This window comes from Antechinus flavipes, chromosome 5, assembly GCF_016432865.1.
Source record: "Antechinus flavipes isolate AdamAnt ecotype Samford, QLD, Australia chromosome 5, AdamAnt_v2, whole genome shotgun sequence".
In the NCBI taxonomy this organism is placed as follows: Eukaryota; Metazoa; Chordata; class Mammalia; order Dasyuromorphia; family Dasyuridae; genus Antechinus; species Antechinus flavipes.
In genome coordinates this window covers 296,867,859-296,892,787 of record NC_067402.1, presented here as the reverse complement: position 1 = coordinate 296,892,787, position 24,929 = coordinate 296,867,859, and the positions used below count along the sequence as shown (strand labels likewise).

Below are 24,929 nucleotides of genomic sequence, written 5' to 3'. Positions count from 1 at the left end.
GGCTCCACTCAGGCGCGCGCCAGGCCTGGGGAGGCCGGACCCTGCCCGGAGAAAGGCCGGGACTACCCTTCGTGGGCCCGGCCAGAGCCGGCAGAGCGGGGGCCGGGGAGGCCCGGGGAGGCCCGGGGAGGCCAGGCTTGGTGCCAGGCAGGGAGCCCGCGGCGGGCCGCTCCCCAGCACTCACCGGGCCTGACTCCTCCCTGGCAAGGGCACATACACTACCAACTCGGGGAGGGGGCACCCGCTTTAACGTCGCCCCTACTGAGGACCCAAGCTCCGAGCTGCCAGGGGCCTGACCTTCCACCCCTTGTTACACAGGGAGGAGACTGGGTCACACGGGCCCCCGGGGGCAATGGGGCCCAGCCAGAGTTTGGCCCGGGGTCACCTGGTGGGAAGGGCTCAGTCAGCAAGCACTCATTAGGTACCTGCTGTGTGCAGGGCCCCGTGCTAAGCTCTGGACGTGCAAGCCCAGTAGCAAGAGGGTCCCGCCCTCAGGGGTGAGCCTTTTACCAGAGGAGACTATACTTACACACACCCACACACACATACACACACACACACACACACGCACGCACACACACACGCGCACACGCACACGCACACGCACACACACACACACACACACACGCACACACACACACACACACACACACGCGCACACACACACACACACACACACACACACACACACACGCACACACGCACACCACCAGGGGGCTTTTCGGGGCGCAGGGAGGAGGAGATGGGAAAGGCTGCTCTGAGCTTTGTTAAGCGACTTTGGGAGGCGGGCGGGGGCAGGCCCGCGAGGGTCTGAAGGAAGAGCTCCGATCTGGCAGCAGAGAGGCCATGTGGGGTGGGTGAGGGAGGACCCAGGAGGACGGGCAAAGTCCGTCCCGGTGAGAGAGAAAAGGAAGGCTCTGAAGCCGGGGCCTTGGGGCCCAACAAGCACAGCAGGAAGGAGCCAGTAGAGAGGGGTCCCATGGGCTTAGAGCACAGGGAGTGTCCGGGGCCGGGACGTTCGCAGCGATCGCCAGGAATCCCTGGTGCTCCGGGGAAGGCAGAGGCGAGGGGTCCGCCGGCACAAGCTCGACAAGGGAACACAGGGAGGGGAGGGGCGGCAGGAGTAAGCAGCTTTAAAGGGGAGCCACAAAAGAGCAGAGACGTGGGGCCAAGCCACGGGACCCCTGGAGAGAGGATCGGCCTGGACAGAAGGAGGTGGGAGCTGGGGGGACTCCAGGGGAGGAACCAGTAGCCGGATGAAGACCGATTTTAGTAAGAGTGGGGATAATGCTGTTAAATAAACTTAAGGGCGAGTAAGTGCCCTGCAGAACGGCAAAGGGCTGCACCTGCTGCCCGGAAGGAGGTCCTGGCTAGTCAGGAAGGGCTGTCACAGGACACAGGCTCCAAACGGACGGGGGACCCGGAAACAAAAGCTCCAGGGACCTGCCAAACTCGCCCATCAGACAGATAGGGATGGGAGAAATGCTCACAGCCACACAAGGAATGAGAGTGAGCAGGGCATTAGAGAAAACTTGGATTACGTCAGATTAAAAGGGTCGGGGATTTTCTGCATAAACACATCTAAGGAAGAAAAGATTAAAAGGGAAACAATTAAGCGGGGGAATGATTTGTATCGAGTTTCTCCGATAAAGGTCTCATTTCCAAAATACATAAGGAACTGATTTAAATTTATAAGAAAGCAAACCATTGACTGAGAGATGAACAGTCTGAGCAATGAAGGGGCGGTCCCAAGGGAAGAGACCCAGGCCATCTCTAGCCATATGAAAAAATGCTCCGAATTAGAACCAATTAGGGAAATGCAAATTAAAGCAATTAGGAGATTCTACTTCAGACGCATCAGATGGACAAAGGAGACAAAAAAAGGAAAACGATCCGCGGGGGAGGGCCAGTGGGAGAAGAGGCCCATGGATGGACACAACCATTCCAGAAAGAAATGGGGACTGATACACAGAAAAGTGACCAAACAGTGTCCGCTCAGACATACCTTCTCCCCCCACCCCTCCGCTGGGTCTTTACCAGAAAGAAACCAAAGGAGGCAATGAGCATTAATGTAGCACTTACTGCATGCCGGGCGCTGTGCTAAACCTCACAGGACTGTTTTATCTGAGGCTCCCAGTGACCATAGGAAGCGGGTGCTGAACAGTTGAGACCGACAGGGTGAGTGGCCTGGCCCACGTCCGCGAGCTACGGCGCATCTGGGGCTGGATCTGAATTCGGTTTTCCTGACTCCAGGTGGGACGCGTTACGGCGTCTGAATGTGACGGGGAATGCGTTTGCCGGAAGACGTGAGCGGAGACGGACTCTGCAGTGAGATGTAAGGTAGGGGGACAGAGGGGGCAAGCGGGACCGAAGCCGCCCAGATCGCAGAAGGGGAAGGTGCGGGGGATCGTGCAAATGGTGCCGGGAGAACCGCACGCAGGCGCCGTAGCAGCCGCCCCGCCAGACACGCGGCGCAGAAGGCTGCAGGCCCATTCGCCATCCCAGCTTGCAGAGGGGCACAAGGAGACGCGCGCACCTTCGCAGGCAGTCATGGCGGCCGGATGTCTGGCTATACCACACACGTGTGAACAAGAAATTTATCTTTTTCCTCCCAATGGGATGGAGGGTGGGAGGGAGAGAAAACAGATTTCCTTTCCTTAAAAAACAACAACATAAAGGCTGGGGCGGGGGCACTAAAGATGGGAACTACCGCAGATCCTTTCCCCTGGAGTTGCTGCATCATTATTAGTTTTTCTTGACTGTTTGCCTCGGTTATGAGAGACCTCTCGGGAGGAAGTGGGAGTGATCCGTAAGCGTTTCTGGTTGTTAAAACAAAGTACATCAATAAAACTTTAAAAAGGAGGAGGCAGGCTCAGGCTCCCGTCCCCCCGGAGGAAGGCGCCTCGCTGCGGCTTCCACGGGCAGGCCGAGGGGCACCCCCCAAAGCCGGAGAAGCCCCCCACCGGGCGGATGCTAGGAGCCTCCTGCAGGAGGCTCGAGGACACCACGTGGGGCAACGCTGAGTCTGACGGCTCCGAGGGCAGGCTCGGTCTTCGGCGGCGCGGGGAATTACATTAGAAGAACCCTTCCTATAGGAAACTTTTGGCCTTCACGAAGCTTAATGAGGACACACGGTCCAGCCGGCGGGCTGGGGCGCCCTGCAGGAGGAAGACGCGGGCCCTCCTCGGGACCGCGGCCGTGGCGGCCTTTTCCTCGACGGCAGGAGGAGCCAGGCTGCCGCGGGGGCTGCAGGTGCCGGGGATCCGAACGCTGCCCCGGGCCGCCCAAGCCCGCCATCCACGCCCGGCAGCGGCCTTCGTCCCCGTCACGCTCATCGGTGGACGTCGGACGCCTCCAAGCGATCGCTGACTCGGGCTCCCTCTGCTGAGGAAGTGACTCTGGCAAGGGCTCCCGGAAGCTGGAGAAGCTTCCCCAAGGGCAGGTGCCTGGCTCGGGGCCTGGAAGTCCAGGAACATGGCGTGGGGAGGGGAGCGCCCCAAGCAGAGGCACCGGCTGCCTTCCAGGGACGGAACACAAACGGCACAGGGATTAGCACCGCAGAGCTTCTAGGTCCCACCGGCTCCAAGCTCCAGGGCCAGGCTGGGAGCTGCGCTCAGGAGCCCAAGCAGCCCGGGAAGGGGAAGGCTTGGCCCAAGTTGCACGGGCAGGAAGCAGCAGAGCGGGATTTGAATCCAGGGCCTCCAACTCCAGATCCCACCTCCCCTCCTTTCCAGCATTTCTGCTTGGGGACATTCTCCCCACTGGGCGGTGGGTCACACGTAGGACGCCTTTTGATGGAGATGTTGTGCATTTGACAATAAAAAGCGTCCCAAATAAGGGTGTGTCCACCCGCCCCTTAATGAACAAGGAGTCCCCAACAGTGATCGCTTCCAAGTCCGGCCTGTTCCCCAGGCACCAGCGAGAGAGGCGAGGAGGCCTCAGGGAGGACGCAGCGGCATAAAGGGATGAGCTGCGACCGCCCAGGGGCCCGGCACGAGAGCAGTGCTCCGGGATCTCTCCGACAGCTGGGCCACTGAGCCCCCCGGCCCTGGGAGGGGGAGGGAAGGGAGGCTGGTCTCGCCAAGTCAGGCTCGGAAGCCGCCAGCCAACCACACAGGGCTCCCTCGGATTGTCCCTGCAGGCAGCGGGCCCTGAGAACGACACCTTCTCCCGAGGGGCCCCAAAGGGCAAGCTTCCAAGCCGATGCCAGCCCTGCCAGGCTCCCGAGCCCGGTCACCAGGGACTGGCTGGCTTTGGGACGGGGAGCAAGAGGCCCCGCTCAGTCCTTAACTGAAGGAGGATCCCCCGGCGCTGAGCAAGGAGGCCCTGGCCCCTCCTCCCAGAAAACCGCCTCCCCTTCTGGAGGGGAAGGCCAGGGTCTGAGGGCCGAGCCAGGGATGGGCAGGCTACGGCACAGCTGCTACCCGAGTGAGGCCCACACCACCCTCTGTCTCCGGGGCTGGATGGGGGCGTCGCTGTTTCAGTCTCCCTCTGTATCTGTCTTTCTGCCTCTTTGTCCCTCTCAATCTCTCTTTCTTGTCTGTCTCTGTCTCTCTGTTTCTTTCTGCCATCTGCCTCTTTCTCAGAGTCTGTCTCTCTCTGTCTCTGTCTCTGCCCCCCCCCCTCTCTCTCTCTCTCTCTCCTCTCTCTCTCTCTCTCTCTCTCTCTCTCTGTCTCTCTCTCTCTCTCTCTCTCTCTGTGTGTCTCTATCTGAAATGAGACAAAAAAGCCATTGCACTGAGTTTGATCTAACAGAAATCATGGAGCCAACCAGTTGCCCCCCTTTGATCGCCGCATTAAGCTTTCCTTGGAATTCCTGGCACTCGGCTTAAATATCGGCTGCCTCCTGGCCCAGAGGCGGGTACCCAGCAGGTGCTAAATAAATGCTTCTGTCCATTCCCCGGGAAGGAGAATGCTGGAATTCACACTGAAAGTGGTACATTTAGTCACTCCCCCCAACTCTCTGCGCTCCCAAATGCCCACGGCCGAGTCCTCCAGTTCACAGCCACGACGCCGCCGTCTCCTCCTTACCCGCCCCACGCCCCAGCCCAGCCTACGGCCACAGCCTGCAGCTGCACAGTGTGTGCCCCACGGCCCAGACCCCAGAACTCTGTGCCCGCTGGACTCCTCTGGGCGTCCCCTTCCAAGTTCGCTGGGACTAGGTTGGAAAAAACAGCCGAGGCAGCACGGCAAGCCTGGTGGGTGGGGGGCGGCACTCCTGTACAAAGGAATAATTAGGGAGCAGCAGAGGATCCTTCAGGACGCCACAAAGATGGGCAGCACTGAGATTTCCCTTTTCATTCTGAAAAGCATCTTCTGGGCTGCTTTCAATGATATATTCTCCGGTCCTTTGAAATTGTACACAATTGCCTCAAATATTCAATTAATTAGCAAAAGAAATCGCCACTCCCAAGGGACCGGCGCATTCATCCCCGTTCCAAGCTACAAAATAAATCTGCGAAGACGTCCACTGGCCGGCCCAAGCCTTGGACAAGGAACAAAGGCAGGAGGTAAGATTGCCTCTGCCAGCACCTGCTCCCACAATGCCCTCCCCTCGGGTTGGGCAGGAAAGCACGGAAACGTGCACGTGAGCAAAAAGTTTAGATTCCGAGCCAAACAGCCAGCTCGATTTAAACATCTCAGCCAAGGCCCAGACACAGACGCACACACAGCCCCCGCCTTAGTCCCCTGAGCCTTGGCGGCCATCACAGAGGCACCCCGACCCCTGGCTCGAGAGCGGGTGGCCAGCAGAGCCTGGGAGGCGGCCGGGGAGCTCTGGAGCGGGGATCAGGGGCATTCCTCCTTCTCTTCCTCTTCTTCCTCCTCCTCCTCCTCCTCCTCCTCCTCCTCCTCCTCCTCTTTCTCCTCCTCCTCCTCCTCCTCCTCCTCCTCCTCCTCCTCCTCCTCCTCTTCCTCCTCCTCCTCCTCTTCCTCCTCCTCCTCCCGCCAGCTCTAAGAGAACTTCTGGAGTCATCCAATCTCCAAATGGGCCCCGACGTCCCCACGTGGAAGCCTTAAATCAGTCTCTGATGACTCAGCAGCGGCCGCGGCCCTACATCACCGTACGGCCAGAAGTTTGCTCGGAGGGACCTGCGCTCCCTGCCCAAACTGACAAACTGTCCGTTTCTTAATCTGGCCAAGGACGTACCCAACAAATGAAAGGGAAAAGGATCCCGCTGGGTCCTGGTTATTTTTCTTTGAAGCAAGAAATGACATCATGCCAGCTAATAACTTAGAGTCTCCAATTCCCTCTGGAGACAAACTCAACCGTGGGCTCACAGGTTCTGAGGCACCAACTCCGGGTTCCGTTCATAGCCCGGGCAAGGGAAGCCCAGAAACCCATGCAGGGCAGGGCAGGGGGCTGAGCAGTGGCCAACACGGGGCTGGCCTTATGGAACACGTCTGGACACCTCTTCCACAAAGGCTTCTCAGAGAGCCCCATTCTCCTTCCTCTTCCCACCGACTCCCAGTCACCCCAGGCCAAGTCCAACAGCCGTCCATGAACACTCAAGCTCATTCTGTTCTCTGCCTTCTCCAGACTGCTCACCAAAGCCCTCTCCCTCTGATCCCTCTGGCTCCTGACAGCCCCGAGCTCCCCGTGGGAGCCCCTCTAAGAGCTTGGGACTGCAGGCGAGAGAGCCAGCTGGAGAGAAGGGGGGCTTTACCGGCAGCAACGGGACGGCCACCCCCAAGAGCGGCAAAGGCCTGACCACCACGGGAAGGACTTGGGGGCGACTTCTCTGCTTCCATCTGATGCCCCCATCCCCCTTTCTCCCCTCCTTCCCCCAGCCCCTTCCTGTACACGCACAGGTGCAGGTATAAATTAGGCCACAGGCAGACATTCACTACTCTGAACCTAACTGGAGGAGAAGCCCGAGCTTCCTTTACATCCCCGTCCCCAGGGGAGGCGGTCCCTGCACCATCACAAGAGCCACAAAGCCCCTCCCACTACTGCAGAGGAGCATGGGGAAGCAGGGGGCTGCTCGAGCCGACCCCTGGTGTCCAAAACCAGCGTCGTGAAGCCGGAGAACAGGGGGGAGGGGCCTTTGGAAAGGGGAAACTGAGGCCTGGGGAAGCCAAGGGACCTGAGCAAATCCCCTCCCCGAGGAGGGAACAGTCGGGGCCCCAGACACTGCAGCGGAGAAGATGCTTCCTTTGAAGCAGAGGCGCGGGCACTGCCAGCTCAGGGACCGCTCGGGCTCCGTTTCCCCATCAGTCACAGCAGAGGCCCTCTGGTCCCACACGCGGCCCTTCCCCCCCAGCTCCCCATTCCCCCAGCATCTCGCCGGGGGTCCCTCGGCCTCCTCCGTCCCGGGCCCGTGTCTCGGGGCTCTCACTGCCCTGCCCGGCCTGGGCTGCTCAGGAGGAGACCGTTCCTGGCCGGCACGGCTGGGTCACCTCAGCCGCGTCCCCTCCTCCCCAGCCTGGGGCAAGTGTCACCAGAAGCTGATCTGAGAGGGCGAGGCTGTCCTGCAGTTAAAGGCGCTGAAGACTGGCCAGTGGGGCCACAGGAAGCCATCGAGACAGCCCAGACCTGGGGCCACAACACCCGGCTCCCTCTGCAACTGCCTTGTCAGCAACGAATCAGGAAGCCCCAGGGGGAGATATTCCTCCAAACACCCTCTCCAGCTCTGACCTGCCCTGGCCTAAGCCCCCTCTCCAGCTCTGACAGCCCCTGTTCTAAGCCCCCTCCCAGCTCTGACCTCCCCTGTTCTAAGCTCCCTCTCCAGCTCTGACAGCCCCTGTTCTAAGCTCCCTCTCCAGCTCTGACAGCCCCTGTTCTAAGCCCCCTCCCAGCTCTGACCTCCCCTGTTCTAAGCTCCCTCTCCAGCTCTGACAGCCCCTGTTCTAAGCCCCCTCCCAGCCCTGACATCCCCTGTTCTAAGCTCCCTCTCCAGCTCTGACAGCCCCTGTTCTAAGCCCCCTCCCAGCTCTGACCTCCCCTGTTCTAAGCTCCCTCTCCAGCTCTGACAGCCCCTGTTCTAAGCCCCCTCCCAGCTCTGACCTCCCCTGTTCTAAGCTCCCTCCCAGCTCTGACAGCCCCTGTTCTAAGCCCCCTCCCAGCTCTGACAGCCCCTGTTCTAAGCCCCCTCCCAGCTCTGACCTGCCCTGGCCTAAGCCCCCTCCCAGTCCGACAGCCCCTGTTCTAAGCCCCCTCCCAGCTCTGACAGCCCCTGTTCTAAGCCCCCTCCCAGCCCTGACATCTCCTGTTCTAAGCCCCCTCCAGCTCTGACAGCCCCTGTTCTAAGCCCCCTCCCAGCCCTGACATCTCCTGTTCTAAGCCCCCTCCCAGCTCTGACCTGCCCTGGCCTAAGCCCCCTCCCAGCTCTGACAGCCCCTGTTCTAACCTCCCTCCCAGCTCTGACAGCCCCTGTTCTAAGCCCCCTCCCAGCTCTGACCTGCCCTGGCCTAAGCTCCCCCCAGTCCGACAGCCCCTGTTCTCCGGCCTCTCTCCCATCTGACAGCCCTCGTCCCCCCCCCCCCCCCGGTGCTTACTTTCTGTTCCTGGTCCCCTCACAGATTTCTGGGTCCTCGCTCTCTGCTCTCCCATTGGTCTGCGTCGTGACTCCCTCTAAGAGGCACATGAGAGCCCTGGGAAGAGTCGGCAGGAAGCACTTACCCCCCCGGGGAAAAGGAAGCCAGTTGTTCCAGAGCTCCAGGACTCAGTTTCCTCATCCGCACTGAACTCTGAAACCCCAACCTATGACCCTCCAAGTGGCCACGTCTGCAGGCAGCGAGCTGGAGTTTTACAACTTCCTGGGACTCATCTCCCGGGCACAGCCCCTACACCCCGGGGGCCCGGATGCCGAGACTGCCCAGTCTGTTCGTTCTTTCTAAAAGCAGCTCCTGAGTCCTTCCCTTCTCTCCATTTCGCATGGGTCTAGGCCAGGCCTGGTGCTCGGCGCGTGTCACCCCCATCCCAACAGCTCCTGGCTGGGAGCTTCTCAGACCCCAACCCTTCCTCCTCAGAGGACTGTTCCAACAGCTCAGACCACCGCCTCCCCACCCACTCAGCAGTCTTCCGTGGCTCTGAGAGGCTCTGGGATAAAAGACAGAAGCCCCAGCCCAGCAGCTAAGGCCCTTTCCTGCATGTCTCCTGCCAGCCCATCACTTCTGATCTCCTTAGAGTTCTGTGGTCCGAGAGCTGCCACCTCAGCAGGGCATGACGATGCCCCTGGGGCAGGACCCTGGTCCCTCTCGGCGCCTGCCGCTCACCCTCACTTCCCAACCCAGGCCCAGGGCTGCTTCCCACCAGAGGCCTTCCTGATCTCCCCCAAACCAGTGAAATGCAGCTGTGTGTGCCTCCTCTCCGCCACCTTGGCCCTAAATGCAAGCTAGCTACACTCCCCCTGCTCTCCTTCGCTTCCTCCTCCTCCTCCTCTCCCTCTCTCCCTCCGAAACAGCTTTGTTTCCTCCCTAGTTCTCTTCGGAATCTCCTGCTATAGAGAACAGCCTGAGATAGACAAGGGCTTCTTGCTAAATCAATGCTTCCAAATGCCATCCCTTAAAGCACAAAAATCGGTAAATACTTACTAAGTGCCTACTTTGTGTCAGGCACTGCGCTAGTCCTGGGGACACAAAGGGAGGACAGAGACAGTTCCTGCCCTCCAAGAGCTGATACTCTAACTCTCAGCTCCCACTCCTGTGCTTTCAGAACCAGGAAGGACAATTACTCCATTTCCACCCACTGATGGCCATCCTATGGATTCAGACACGCCCATTCCCATGACCCAAGATACCCTGGGGCCCCTTCTGGACTGGAACATGTCTCGCTCAAGTCCTCCCTCCCAGCTGGCCCACGGTAGGACGACTCCCTCAATATCGCTTTCCTGGAATAATTTCTTATCCATCATTTTTATAGTAGCACTAAATTTAAGGATAGCCTGGAGTGCGAGACAAAAATCTATTTCATATTATAGCCAGAACAGAAAGCTTTCAATAAATATATAATTTTCAAGTTTAACATAAAGTCTGAGGAGAAAAAACACCTTAGGTTAGCAAGTTTTATTCCCGAGCAGTGCGGGGGTCCGGGGGCGGAGCTCCTCTTCTGTCACTGCCGCTACTCCCACCACCACCCCCGTCACTGCTGCTGCTACGACCGCCATCACTACTGCACCATCCCGAGCTCTCCCTCGAGGTCCCACACAGTTACTTCTATCCCCACTAACCCATTATCCAGTGGGTGACTAACCGGCTTGTTCCACACGGGCCCCTCAGTTACTCCTGCCCAAGCCCCACACTGTGGCCGAGGCGATCTCCCTGTGGTCCCCAGGTGCCTAAGATCAGAGCCTCCATCCACCTTCTTCCTCGGCCTCTCCCAGCCCAGTCCCAATCCCCCAGCTCTCCCCCTCTCCCCTCCATGAGCCGAGGGCCTCCTTAACCTCCTGCCAAGACTCTTCCTTGGCCTGGTCCTCGAGGCTTCCTCTCTCATGGTTCTTCCGCTTGGTTCCTCGTTATCTCCCGGCCCCGGGCTTTCCCCCGACTTGCCATTCCCCTTCCCGTCCCCCCTTGCTCTGGGTGGGATCCTCCTGGTGTCCTTCTCTGCAAGCCTGTCCCCCAGCGTCTCCTCCCCGGCAGACATGAGCCTGGACTGCTCCGTCCGCCTCATCTCTGCAGGGTCAGCACGCATTTCTCCCCTCTGCAGAAGGGGCCTCCTGTCCCACCGCCAGAACCGCGGACAGCTCTGGTCCCACCATGGGCCTGGAAAGGGGCCGGTTCCTTATGCCAGCACTGCAGGCTCCCCGGCTCTGGAGACAGCTTATCTCCCGAGATCCCAGGCCACTTCCTTCTGCCCGCTGCCCCTCAGCCCCGGGCCCCTCAGTCACCCCCTTCCCCAGCCTCTCTTCATAGCTCTGTGGAATGAAATCCAAGGGCAAGCTCAAAAGCCACGGCCCGTGGAGGATTTCCCTGATGCTCCCGGCTGGAAAGGAGGCTTCTCTCCGAAGCCAAGTCCCACACGCTCCCGCACACGCCACGTCCCAAGCGGACACGGCTCCCGGAGGGCAGAGTGGGAGCCCTGCACATCGCAGCCCCGCCGATCCGCCTCACTCGGCTGCAGCAGCCTTTGCAGCTGCACCCCCCCCCCAGTCCCACTCGGCTTGCCAGGGCTGCTTGCCTTCACAACCTCCCCTGGGGGTCTGGAGCACCCCCTCGCCAGCCCGCGACAAGTGCCACCAGCACAGACGGACTCCTCTGGGGCCTCAGCTCTCCTTGGCCCCAGGCTCAGTCCCCGTGCATGCTCTCTCCCTTGGACTGCCGGCTTCTCGAGGGGAGAGAACACAGGGCTTCGGGAGCCCCCGTGCCAATGGGACTGAGCACTTCCTGGTGGGTCCTCAATAAATGTGAGGTGAGTGAATAGGTGAGTGAGCGGCCAAATGCACAGCAAGTGGTTAAGGTTTGCTGAAGGGAGCCACTCCCCCAAATCCCAGCAACGTTGGGCCCAACTGAGCTCTCCCCTCTGACCTCTAGACAGAGGCAGTCCCTTGGCCTGTTCCTCTCTGGCCCAGAGGCCCTCTCCTTGGCTCTTGACCTACCCAGAAGCCCATTCCTTGGCCCTTGGTCTGCCCTTGGCCCTCTCCGGCCCAGAAGCCCACAGGCCCCGACCGAGGACAGAGATGGTTCTATTTGCGCCCCCGTGGCCAGGACTGTGTCTCTCCGCAAGGGCTGGAGAGCAGCGAAGGGGACTCTGCCCAGCACCTGGGCCGGGACTCTGCCCCTCAGGGAATGAACACCTCGGGAAGCCTTTACGGCGTGGGGAGGTTCCGGCTGGCCCCACGTGGCAGCGCATGATCGCATCAGCCACTTAACATCCCTGGCTGTATTGGTGGGCTTTTCTGCGCTGAGCCCCCCGCCCCAGCGGTATTTATTAACTCCCTAGCAGAACTACAGCCGGGGCCACACCACGTCAGCGAGCCCCTCGGTGACAAATGGAGGGCCGCAAATAATATGTCTAATTATGTATTAAACTAATTCTTTCCTTCACCTCCGAATTTCTAAACTCCGAGCCTCGTGTATCACTTTAATTATTTTTCCAGTTCATTCCCAAGGAAACTGGCTGATGGGGAACTAATTAATGGACACAATAAAGAAGGCGCGGGCTTTGTTCCCCGACAATCTCGGCACTGGCCTCATTTGCCCGTCTCCCTTTCTTCTCCACAACAGCCCGGCGAGATGGCGGCCGCGAGGAATTGTCAGCTCATTAAAACCGACACAAAGCACTCCTTTTCCACCCGCAGCCATCCCCGAGCACGTTTCCTGGGGCAGGAGGCCACGGGCAGGGCGGCCGGGAGCCCCGGGCCCAGGTGCGGCCACTCGTCTCTCCCTCGCATGACAGGCGGGATCGGAGCCAACGGGAGGCGCTCTAGAGCGCCAGGCCCGGCCCTGGGCTGAGCGCGGTGCGGATGCCCCGGGGCCAGAGAAGACCTCCGCTTGCCTCTTAAACAGCCCTCCCTCTCCCTCTTCCAGGAGGGTCATGGGACCACGAAGCCTCCGCACTAGACACGCTGGGCAGCGGGAGGGCCCGAGAATCCCGAGGGGCTGCGGGGGCCTCCGTTACACAACGTGCACCGGGCGCATGGACAGGGCAAGTGGCTGCCGGGAGGGGGAGGCACAGGACGGCCCAGGGGGGCACCTGCCCCATTCGCCAACTGCCCGCCGTCTCCTAAAGCTCACACCAACACAAAAGGAGGTGCCAGGAAGTGGCAGGAAGGGGCTGGCGTCTCGCCGCAGCCGAGGCTCCCCACAGAGCCTCCCAGGGCATCAGGAGGGAGGGGGCAGAGCCGCCCATCTTCAATGCCAACGTGGCCGGGGCCAGAGGGAAGGCAAGGCGGGCCCCGGAGCAGCGGGGGCCACAGCCAGGGCCAGGCCGGACCGCTGCAAGCTCCGGCTTCCTCGCACCTCTGCAGCCAGCATTCTAACCCTGTTTTTATGGCCCTCAGGGGCAAGTGCTCTAATGGGCAGGGGGCCACGAACAGAGGGCCACAGGCCACAAGCAATGCCCCAGGGCTAGAGACTGCCTGACAGGTGTCATTCAAAAGGGAGGGACACAGGCAGCCCAAGGGCCGTCACTGGAGAGGCCTGGGGCTGGCCGGGACACGTGGCCCCCTCGGCGGGCACGGCCCTCCTGGTACGGAAGGTGAGCCTGGGCCTCCCCGCCTCCTCCCGGACCCTCCTGGGTCTCCGGCCCGGCTAACGAGGGCCCCAGGAGCTCCCGAGGGCCACTGACACCGAGGCCTGCCCACAGTGGGATCTCTCTGGCCACAAACATCCAGCCCCCTGGGGTGGGAAGCGACCATGATCTTGGTTCTCGGAGCAGGAAGTCACCCACGAGACGCAGGCAGAGCCCGGCCAGAGCCTCACCAGTGGAGCTAAAGAGCCGGCAGGGAGCCCCTGGCCCTTGGCAGAGAGGGCGGCCGCCCCCGGGGCTCGTTTCCGGGGTTGGAGCGGCGTGTCGGCCAGGGAGGGAAGAGAGCTCATTCACAGGCTGGAGAGCCAGGCCCGCTACTCCGTTCTATCTCCGGGAGGCGACAGGGAGCCAAGGAAGGCCAGAGAGCGGGGAGCGGGGCAGACCCGGGAGCTGCCGGGAAGCCGGGACAAAAGCAGCCTGTTTCGCACGGCCGACAATCCTCCTCCCCTCTGAGCCTCCGTCCCCACACTCCTCCTGAGCCCCCAGGCTCCCATTTATCTCCTCTTCGCTCCCCCCAGCCAGCACTGGCCTGCAGGAGTCCCGGGCTGCCCGGGTCAGGCTGGAGAGCCGGGCCCGCTGGCCACTGGAGCTACCCTGGCGGCGGGACCCAAGCAGGTCACTGGGCCAGTCCCCGGGCAATGGTGGGCTGGCCTGGCCCCGAGCTCCCCCCGCCTCCTCCCTGCCCCCGCAGTCAGCCCAGGGCCTGCCGGAGCCCGTGGGGGCCAGACTAGCTCGGAGGGTGACCGTTAGCGAGGGAACGAGGAAACCTCCGCACCCAGGCCTCGAGCCTCCAGAGCCAGCGCCCGGTGAAGGGGCACCGAGGGCGCAGCCAAACCCGGAGGACTTTAAACTAACATTCGACGAAGTGCGATTCTGTTGCTGGAAGTGGCGGGAATTGTGCTGGGGGGAAACATCGATGACATTTAAAAGGCGCACTTATTTTATGAGTAAACGGCAGCCACTCTATGCTCTCTGTTCCCGAGCAGCCCCAAACAACGGGAAGGCTTTCAGAGCCCGTCCGTCACAAGGGGGGCGGTCCCAGACACGTCCGGAAACGTGCGAGGGCACAGGATGCCGATTACCAGGAGACGGCGCACCACGCGGCGACCTGGGCAAGCATCTGCCCGGAGGCCGAGCCCCCAGAGGAGGGCACGCCCACATCCCTGCTTGGGTCTCATGGTTCCCTGAAAGCCCTGGGGGCATGAGAAGGCAGCTGCGGATGGGAAAGCGCCCGTGTCCAGGGACAGGAGCCCCCAGGGAGCACCTCGGTCAGGAACCATCCCTCAGTCAGGGGCCAGAGGCCAGAATGAGAGGCTGAGGTGGAGCTGCTTTGCTGGGGGGGCCCCTCCAGAGTCAGCAGCCACACGGACCGTGACAAGGGCCCCTTCCCGCCCCGACCCCACCAGCCACGGTCCCCCAACCCACGCCACCAACCCTGGCCCCATCAGGAGGAAGCCCTTCCGTGCTGAACCAACGGGGACTTCTCTGTGACTTCTGCCAAGCTAGAATGCCCTGCCCAGGACAGTCCTGGGAGTCGGCTGGCACAGGAGCCCTGGAGAGCCGCTGCCTCACTAATGGGGGACCTGGGAATCTCCTCATTGCACCCACCCAGGACCCGGACCTGCCATCTAGCCCCAGCCCAGAGGAACGCAGGACCGACGCATGCTGGGCCAGAGTGCGCAGGCCATGGTTCCCACAGGGGAGCCGTTCGAGATATAATTATGGTCTCTAAGCCTTTCCTCCATGTCCGCTCTGACTCCATGTGAGCTAAGAAGGCCCCCCCCAGCCCTGACATCCCCTGTTCTAAGCCCCCCCCCAGCCCTGACATCCCCTGTTCTAAGCCCCCTCCCAGCCCTGACATCCCCTGTTCTAAGCCCCCTCCCAGCCCTGATCCCCCCGTTCTGAGGCCCCTCCCAGTCCCAGAACCCCTTGCTCTCCGTACAGACGAAGTGATGGGGACACGGTGATGGGGAGAAGCGACCCCACTGGAGGTGCCCGGAGGCAGGGCTACAGCAAAGTGAGCGCAGAGGGTGAGGGGAGTGTGGCGCCGGGGGGTGCCGGGGCCTTCTCTGGAAGCGGGGAGAACCTCGGGTCTGAACTTGTTGGCTTGAGACGCCTCCAGGAACCCCCATGAGGGAAGGGCAGGAGAGAAGCCAGAGAGGCTAGATCCAGAGGGAAGGGCAGCTGAACCCCTGGGGACTGAAAGAGGGCCCAGGATAAAAGCAGGGGGAGGCTCGTCCCAGTGAGGTGACAAAAGCTTACACTCACACAGGGTCTGAGGCTGTAAAGTGCTGGTGATCTCATGAATGCCATGATAACCCCATTTTACAACTGAGGAAACTGAGGCAGGCAGCGTTCCCCGGCTCCCTGCCAGGGGCCTCTCTCCACCACACGGCCCGGCCGCCTGGGAGAGTCCGACTGCAGCCAGAGCCAGCGCCGCCCAGACTGAGGGGAGTGGGCAGCGCTGAGGGCACACGCTGGGCGCGGGCTCAGGACCGTGGCCCAGCCCCTCAGAGTCCCCGCGGGACGCGGCCGCGGCAGGCCGACCACCACGCCCCGGCTCCCGAGGCCTCCGAGGGCGCCCAGGCCGCCGCCCACCCGTACTGCGGCTCCGCTGCCCCCCACCCGGAGCCCGGCTGGGGAAGGTGGGAGAGGGCTCATTCCCGCAGCAGTTGCACATGCAGCCCCCCTCCTTTCAAAGTCAAGAGGCTTAAAAGTAATTATGCCCGTGTGCTTCTGCACTGTTACACTGGGAACCGCACAAACAAAAGTCGCCTTTTGCAAAGGGGAGCCGGGGCTTCCAGATGCATATTACTTTGGGTTTTTTTTTAATTTTTAATAATAGCTTTTTATGTTCAAAACACAAGCAAAGATAGCTTTCAACACCCGTCCCTGCAAAAGCTTGTGCGCCGAATCTTTCTCCCTCCCCCTCCCCCGGACAGCGAGTAACCCAGCAGAGGTTAAACCCGTGCGAGCCTTCCCAACATATTTCCGCGTTTCTCAGTGCGCATTACTTGGTAAATGAGACCCAGAGTCCCCCGGGCTCCTAGAGGCTGATCTGCCCCCAGAGGGGCTTTCACTTGGGGCCCACGGATGCTCACCCAGGGGGCCCACACAGAGCCCGAGCTTGCAGTCCTGAGGCACCAGGGAAGGGCCCAGGGCTAAGCAAGTCCGCTCTAGAAGGGACAGAAGTAACTGGGCCAGTGTCAGGCCGGCCGGACGACACCCAGGAGGGGGAAGGAGCGCTTCTCAGGATCACGAGCCCTCCTGACCCCTTCAAAGCTGCGTGAGCCAAGCTTCCTCCCTCCCCGGACCATCCCCATCCGGGCCAAGGTCCCAGCCGGGGCCCAAACCTCCTAATCAGCTCCCTCAGCCTCTGGCCTGATCGGCCCCTCTGCAGACACCACACGGCTGGCCCCCCCTAACCGCTCTCTCGTCCCTAATGCAAGCTGCGCCTTCGGTGTGGCCGGTCACATAATAAAACAGTAATCCCCGCTCCCTGGGACGGGTGGCTCTGACGTAATTTCTTTATGTTCCGGACCGAATCTCTATGAATTATTTGTATAACACTTTTCCATCGTGCTCTCCCAGAGACCTTTCTGTCACTTCTGTCCCCACACACACACTCCCCTGGGGCCTCTCCAGGGTCCCGAAGGAGCTCCCAGCCTACAGAGAGGGAGACGAGACACCAACGAATAACCAGAGAGAGCAACCTGCACGCTGGAGAGGGGAGACGGAGCCCAGGGAAGGCCCAGGAGGCTTCCTGGAGGAGGGGCCTGTCAGAAGGTGAAGCTCAGGGGTGGTGGGGGGGGGGGGGGGTCCAGGCCTGGAGGGCAGCCAGAGGAACAGCCTGGAGCTAAGGAATGGAGGCTCTCACTCCTGGGAAGGCCAGGAGGCTGGGGTCATGGGGCAAAGGGCAGAGGGTGAGGAAGAAGATAGAAGGAGGCTGGAGGAGGCCAGACTGTGAAAGGCTCTGAACGCAGTGCGGGCCGGAGCACTTAGTGTTCATTCCTGGAGGAGACAGGGAGCTGCTGGAGCTTACTGAAGGGAGTGACATGGCCAGAAAATCACTTCAGTGGCTAACTGGAGCATGGCCTGGGGGGGGGGGGAGAAGACTCGGAGCAAGCAGCCCCCCAGTAGCTACGGCCACAGTCCAGCCGCAAGGTGCTGAGGCAGGGCCGGGGGGAGACAGAGGCCCCGAGGCTCTTCTGTGAGCATCCCCAGCGCTCAGCATGGCACATGGCGCACGTGGAGTACTCGCTGCTGACCACATATCGCTGCCTCCCTCGAAGGCCTCTAGCCCCGCTGGTCCTTCCCCCGCAGCCATCCCCTATCTGCCAGCAGCCGCCCCATGCAGACTTAGGTAGGGTGAGAGGCGAGGGCCCTCGGCAGACGCCCGGGGAAGCGAGCAGCTGGGGTGCAAGCCACCTCCCCGTCCTGCAGCCGTGCCGGACTTCCCACCAGCCTCTGCCCCACCACTCTACAAACCCCGGCCACGTCCGCATGTGGGAGCCGGGGGGACCTCTGACCAAACCCTCCTGGGCCAGGGCTCCGGTCATGGCAGGAGAATCCAGCCAATCAGAGCCATGCTCCGGACGAGCCCACGTGGAGACGAGACGCGCAAGAGCAGCCAGGACGGCCAGTGTCCTCAGCAACGCGATGGAGGACCTATCAGAAGGGGCGGCGCTAGGGGACAGAAAGGGGGCCCCTGCAGGCTAAGTCAAGGAAGGGGGTGGCCCTGACCCGGAAACCTTCCCGGAAGGGCTGAGGCCTCCAGAACCTGCCTGCCACGGGAGGAGCTGGGCTCCCAGGTCTAACACAAGGTTTAATTAGCCCCAAAACAGGGACTGCCGAGCCGCGCGTGCTGGGCAAAAGCCAAGCTGGGGTCACTGCCGCAACCTGCGCTGCTAAATGGAAAGCTGGTCCGGAGGGAAGCAGCAGAAGGCAGGCTGGCCGGGGAAGCTCAGGCCTGGCGCTGCCACTCACTGGCTCCGGCGCCACGGGCGGGTCAGTTTCCTGAGCTTCAGTTTTCCCATCTGTGAGATGGGGGCAAGGATTCTTAAACTAGCTAGGGGAGGGGGTCCCACAGGGCCCAAATGCTTTGTGAATTAGGAAGCAGCACTCCAGAACGAACCATCGTCCTTGCTACAAAAGTGGAAGAGGAGGAAAAGGGAGGAGAAAGGGAGAGGAAAAGATGGGGTGAGAGGGAAGGGAAAGGGACAGAGGGAAAAGGGGAGGGAGAAAGGGAGAGGTAGAGAAATAGGGAAGGTGGGAGGGAAGGGGAGGGAGAGAGGAATGAGGGGAGGGAAAAAAGGAAGAGGAAAGGGAGTGAAAGAGAAGAGGAAGGGGGTGGGAGGGAAGGAGAGGGGGGGAAGAAGGAGAGGGAGAAAGGGAGAAGATGAAGGAGAGGTGGGGAAGGAGAAAAGAGGGACAGAGGAAGAGGGGTAGGAAAGGAGAGACAAAGGGGAGAAGAAGGGGAAGGAGAAGGACAAAAGAGGAAGGAGAGGTAGAGGAGAAAAAAGGGGTGGGAAAGGAGAGAAGGAAAGGGAGAGGGGGAAAGGGAGAGTGAGAGGAGGAGAAGAGGAAGAGAGGTAGGGGAAGGAAAGGGGGAGAGGGGGCAGGAGGAGAGAGGGTAAGGGAAAGAGGGAAGGAAAGGGGAAAGAGATTGGAGGAAGTGAAAGGTGGAGGAAAAAGTCAGAAGGCGACAGTAGGAAAGAAAAAAAATCTGTTTATTATAAATTCAACAGGAAATATAGTTTGCAAAGACTTCAAGCCCAAGCTGCATGGGGCTTTAAGGAAAGAAGGGAGCAAAGCTCAGAGGAGAGTATCCGGTCCCTTTAGCCCCACTGCCCAGGCCATGTGCCTTGGGGCTCCCCAAGTTAGCCCCGGCCTTCTCTCTTCTGCCCTATAAACCAACTTCCCTCCCTGGACTGAGCCTGACAATCTCGGGGCCCTTCTCATCTTCCAAACTGATCCCCCATTTTCTCAAACACCACTGGGCTATGAACTTCTGCTCTGGGCACCAGAGCCCATCCCTGCCAGAAGGGCTCAGGCAAAAATCTCTCTGGCAGATCCCAGGATCCAACTCACAAATGGACAAAAACCTCAGGATCCAAAGGATCTCAGAAGCTAAACCAGTCCCTCTCTGAACAGGAATTTTCTCCACTATATCCTACACAAAGGATCACAATGGCTCCACTTAAAGGTCGCAAGAGATGAGGAAGTGGCCTTCCCTCAGGGCAGTCCAATTCAGATGGCGAAGTTCTATGGAGAGCAAGCTTTTCCTCAAGTCTACCAGACATCTGCTCCTCTAAAGGATCTAATCACAGCTGCTCATTCTGGCCCCTGGAGCCAAGCCAACCAGCCTGAGCTCTCCCACACTGAAAGCCGCACCCAACAGTACCAGTCTTCTTCTCGGTTTCTTTCACCAATCCCTGTATGTCACAGCTTCCAGTAAAAGCCTTCCTAAAATGCCCTGTATCAGGCAACTGTAATCCATCCGATAAATCTAACCAGGGCTATCGCCTCCCTACCCTCAGAGCCAAGCCTCCTTAATGCAACGGCAATCTGGCCCACACCCGGACTTAACCTCTGAGGGCATCCCCAGCACGGCGAGGCTGAAGCTGGCTAGGATGACTCGAACGATCAGCTCCTAAAAAGGATAAGTCCAAGCTGCCCTGGGTGTGAACGATGACCTCAAAGTCTCATTTTCAAATAAGCTCAGGCTGAGGCCTTGGATAAAAAAGAAAACAAAAATGAATGGCTTCCAAACATTTCTGCATAATTCCTGAAAAAAAAAACATCCTGACAAAATGTAATGAAGTTAATTTAATAGGATTCCAGACAGGGAAGGGACAGGAGGAGCAGAGTTTGAAAGTTGTCCCAACAAAGTCCTTCTAAGACTATAATGAGCCATCTAAGTTCTGATAATTTTCTGCCCAGGCCCACCACGGTCCCTTAACAATTATCTGATTGACCATTCTGTCAGTGAGACTTCACACAAACAAATAACTAGATGGGTGCCCTGCAACCCCGGAGTCAGCCCTGGTTCCCACAAGTAACAGCCTCTCCATGGATGTTCATCACCTCCACCTGAGGTACCATGTTTTCTTTACTAGTGGAAGATGTGATTTTTTTTTTTCTCACTCACTTCCATATCCTTTCCTAGTACTAAGAAACTCAAGGCTGAAGGCCTGGGATGCCCAAGACCCAGGTTCAAATGGTTAGAAGGGAAGTGGTGACGTCAGGACTAATTTCCCTTTGTGTCCTCTGCCCCTGTTGCAGGGGGGACATAGGAACTCAGGGCTAGGCTTGCTATCTGATAAACTGCTTCAGAAATTTACTTTGTGAATAGAGTAGATGACAACTCCCTATTGCCTCAGTTTCCTCACTGATAAAGGGCGGATAGTAACACTTGGACAGTTGCTGGTGCCAGAAGGTCCTTTCAAGGTAAATGGGGGAAAGTGCTGCTTCTAGAGGGAGTGGAAGGGCAGCTGCTCCCTCCCTTCTCTGGCCACCATCGACAGAAGGCCTTCCCTAGCACCTTCTGGTGACTGCCCCCACTTTGCTTCTGCAGCTTGGGCCTGCCTCGTGGTTTGCTCGCAGCCTCCCCAGTTAGGACAGGGGCAGTCTTTGGCCTTTCTCTGTATCCCCAGCACAGCCTTAGCCATGGTAGGCACAGAATAAACAACTGCCTTGTGGAGTGACTAAAGCTCAGCAGAACTGGGCTTAATCCACAACCCTGAATTACTGTCTACATGACAGGGGGCAGATCACTCCCATGTGGAAGTCTAGATCACTCCTACTCCCAGTAGAATCCTTTGAGTCTAGAGTACAACAAACAAAATTCCAAAACACTTTTAACAGTGAAAACTTCAAGAACATGCTCTTTCTCCCTGTGACTTACACAAGTAACAAAATTTCTAAAATCACTAGTTCGGTGCAGGGGAGAGAGGAGACAGTGACCACCAGCAGAGGGGAGCCCTGCCCTAGGAGCTCTGGAATGGCCAGTTCAGCACCAGGAGGGGGACAGGGAGCAACAGCAGAGGGGAGCCCTGTCCTAAGAGCTTTAGAATGATCAATTCAGCACTGGGAGATGGACAGTGACCACCAGCAGAGGGGAGCCCTGCTGAGATCTAGAATGACCAGTTCAATACTAGGAAGGGGACAGGGAGCAACAGCAGAGGGGAGCCCTGTCCTAAGAGCTTTAGAATTCAGCACCGGGAGATGGACAGCGACCACCAGCAGAGCAGAGCCTGGCCCTAAGAGAATGGATCCTTCTGACAAAGAAAGCTAAAATTTATTGAGTTTTCCAGAGCCCAAGCAGGAGCATGTACTGAAGTAGGGGATCCAGGGACCCCAAGCTCCTAGCACAGCTTTCCTCCTAGGAAAGGGGGGATTGCTTTGGAATATCTGGCTGAAGAACAATCCGTGCTCTCCAAGTTCTCAGAAAATCTGGAGCATTAGATCACTATGAAATCCCAACTTGTAAAAGCCAATATCTGCAAAGTCGGTGATTATACGGAGAACACTGTGCTGCCTGAGGCTACCCACAGTGCTCACCCCACGGGGAGAGTCCCAGAGGTGGAGAACTCCTTCAAACACTGCCCCCTCCCAGAAGCACTGACCAAAACCAGTCTCTCAGTCTGGTCAGCTTTCCCTGCAGCTTTCTGGTTGTCGTGGACACCAAGGAGCTAGGGGGGTTGGGGGGGGGGGAGAGGTCCCCTTGAAGAAAGTGGGAAGTTGGAATCAGGAGCCCTGTTTTCAAATTCTTGGTCTGCCACATGGAGAAGAACAACAGCTACTTATCCTGCAGATTTTCTTGCCACCCAAGAATCAAATGATACCAGGATCAGGATTGGACTTGGTATGACTAAGGATACCATGGAAATACAAGTCCTCATCACCTCCAACTTTATTTTAATGACATCTTTCATTTTTCTATTACTTCCATTTCTGATTAGGTTTCCCCCAGATCCCAGGCCCACCCTCCCCTGGCTGTTCTCCACCCCAAATGTAATACACATTTAAAAAGAAAGGGGAAAAATCCTTCTGGTTTTGTTGGCTTGCATTTTTGATTTTCTTCACAGGTTAATTGTACACTATTTCAAAGTCTGATTCTTTTTGTGCAGCAAAATAACTGTTTGGACATGTATACATATAGTATATTTAACATATACTTTAACATATTTAACATGTATTGGTAAACCTGCCATCTGGGGGAGGGGGTGGGAGGAAGGAGGGAAAAAATTGGAACAAAAGGTTTTGCAAGGGTCAATGCTGAAAAATTACCCATGCATAGATCTTGTAAATAAAAAGCTATAATTAAAAAAAAAAAAAGGGGGTTGGGGACGGGGAAGAGCCATGTCCCTATCCCAAACACCACATCCCTGGTGCTGGCAATGCATCTCCACACAGGACACAGTTTATAACCTCCAAACAATTTACCCCAGTCCTTCATTCAAAAGAATCTCCCAGAAGTGCCATATTGATGGCGCTGCACACATGGCCAATGGCCTCTCCCTTTCTCAAGCTGGGCTCCGTATTACTTATTTCACAAATGCCCAAGTTCTTCAGGCAGGCATTCCGAGGCCTCCCAACACGAACCTTCTCCTTGATTCAGGTCAGGGCACCTGTGCTCCACCAAGATCCCTAACAGACTTCCTGACGCAACTTATGGCCTGATCCAATCAATCTCACCCAACGGGGCTGCCAGATCTCCCCCTTCTTGGATCGCCCCCACAGCATTCTGACTGTGGGACGTATCACTAAATGTGGGTGCATCAAGCCGAATCCATTTTAATGATTTAAAATCCTAATTTAAGTCACAGCTAAGAAGACTCAGTTTCATTTTCCTAATTTAAAAACACAGTTTTTCCTCATATCTGCAACACAACTAACGTTAGTATATAGTCCTCACAACTGATTTCCCTTTGTAACTCTGCTTATTTGCCTTCTCAAGAGTATTTACTTTCAGACACAAATCCATAGCACTAATAATGCCGATTATATACATGTCCCCATCTCCACAGACGGCTTTTAAGAGACACGAACTGACAAGTCTGAGAATTGATGCTAAACATTTATCAGAAGTTTAATGGGACTGATAGTGTCTGAACACTAGCTCCTGCTGAGTAAAGTAGTTTGCTGTGTTCTAAATCATAGAATCACAAAATGATGCTCTTAGAGCGGAAGGGGAACTGGAAAATCATCAAGCCCAGACTTCCCCAGTGGGAGAAATGCCATGGCGAACTGAATGGAGATGGTCATTCTCTAAAAGTCTAAACACGTCTGCTTTTTAAAAGGACTGTCAGAAATGCAAATTCATAAACTCAGTTTAACAAATTTCTAATTAAAAAGGCTTATAAAATTGGCAGTTTTTAAACCATTTTAAAATTTGATTTTTCAAAATGATTTTTAATACCAACCCTCCCTTACGTTCCTAATCCATCATTACATTTCTCATGAAAACATGAGGGATAAGACCCAGAGCCTCTTAAGTGAAATAAGCATAGTGCTGATTCTGTGCCATGAAGAATGCCCATGGCCATACACGATGCACATGGTCCAGCTCCACAGGACCCAAAGGACCAATGGATCTCGGCAACTCGGGTCAGTAAGCCTCAATGCCAGTTGCACAACACTGTGCATGTGAGAACAATGAAAAGTCAGAAGAGCTGGAGTAGAAAAATCCCCTGTCTGCAATGACAAGTCCTTTGATCTTTAGGCCTAATTGTACCACAGGAGGCCTGAACCATTCATCCCAGTGAATGCCATCCCTCAAAAGCCCCTGGCTCTGACCTTAATGCCAGGCCTGGTTACTGATTAGCAGGTTTGAAGCCAGCAGAGCCTCCAGGACTCTAGTGTCCTCTTTGGGGTCCAGCTAATAAATCTCGCTCCCAGGCCAAGAACATCCCTAGAGTCCTCAAGGGTCTTCAGGAGTCCCTGATATGCCAGCAAGAGCTCTGTTTAGGGGCACATCTGCCTGATGGGGAGACCTTGGTGTCGTTCAGAGCTGGCCACGTCCTCTTGTGCCCAGGAGCTGAGTTCAGTTCTTTTATTCCTTGCAGTAGGCTTTGCTCACCGCACTGGAGAGGGCCACTGTTCTTTCTAAGCAAATTTATCACTTGTGGGACGAGGCCACGGCCCTCCCTTCGGGCCAATGCTGGAGGCCGGTATCACCAAAGGAGTTGTCCAAAGCCCTGGACTTCAAGGCAGCAGAGGATGATGGGAAAGGATGCTGGACTTGGAGCCAGATACCCTTGGGCTCTGCACCTTACTTCCTGAGATTCTAAAGGAAAATCAAGTCCCTTTCTGAGCCTCCATTTCTTCACCTGAAAAAGGGGGCAGAAAGCATGGCACCTACCTCACAGCGGTGTGAGCCCCAATATGTTTAGGGTGCTTTACAAACTACAAAATACAACAGTCTCAACTCTTAGACAAGTTTTTCAGCACTTATGGATTAGAATCCTCCAACTGTAAGCGACTTGAGGATTGGGAATATCAGAGCTGGGAAGACATTAAATGTAGAATGTTGGGGGTCTCAAAACAGAAAAAGTCAGGGCTGGGAGGGAGCTTAGGACAGGGAAGGTCAAGTTTGGGAAGGTCTTCAGGGAACATCTCACAGCCCACCACCTGATTTTATACATAAGGAAACTAGGAACTTGAAAGCTCAAGAGACTTGTTCAAGACTACTGATCAGTCGCAATGAGGGGACTAGAATCGGGGCTTTCTAACTCCTAAA

The 24,929-nt window shown here is 57.7% G+C and overlaps 1 protein-coding gene across 2 annotated transcripts in view; it reads right to left on the bottom strand.

Moving 5' to 3' along the window:
- The window catches only part of TBC1D22A (TBC1 domain family member 22A), a 271,714-nt gene that overhangs the window by 45,254 nt on the left and 201,531 nt on the right, over positions 1 to 24,929 (bottom strand). The window lies entirely within an intron of this gene.